The sequence below is a fragment of the Penaeus monodon genome, chromosome 25, assembly GCF_015228065.2.
Source record: "Penaeus monodon isolate SGIC_2016 chromosome 25, NSTDA_Pmon_1, whole genome shotgun sequence".
Classification (NCBI taxonomy): domain Eukaryota; kingdom Metazoa; phylum Arthropoda; class Malacostraca; order Decapoda; family Penaeidae; genus Penaeus; species Penaeus monodon.
Window position 1 is genome coordinate 8,367,822 of NC_051410.1, and position 539 is coordinate 8,368,360.

A 539-nucleotide genomic window follows, 5' to 3' on the forward strand; every position below is an offset into this window, starting at 1 on the left:
AGTGAGGTAGCGCGAGCGCGGAAATCAAAGCTAATGGTGACCTCAGATTCAAAACTAATAAAACAGATTTTGCCTCGTGTAAAGAAAATGTTATTTTTGCCACGTTGATATGGAACTATAAACACAATTTTTAACGATCTTTAAATCCGGCTCCTCGGCATTGGCACGCTAGGAGATGACGGCTATATGGACATCATATTCCTCTTCTCTTTACCCCTTTCACCAATTCGGCTTCGGTGCTCGCTGGCATGAGGTGGTTTTACATGTGGTGATTAACAGCATAATAAATCTTTGGGTCATATGGCCATATTTATTAATCTGATTTAAGCTTGCAATTAGATGCTTACCGTGACTTCATTGCGTTATCTGTTCCACGGGGTCATAGCATTTCGAGCTTTTGTTCTTTGTCTGTAAAGTTTAATTTGCCATCTCATGTCGGGGAACCTCTAAGGGCGATAGTGCAAGGGGGTTAAACAAGGCTATATGTTTTTTATTTGAAAAGTAGCTTAATCATTGCACTCATATAAGATGATGACTGC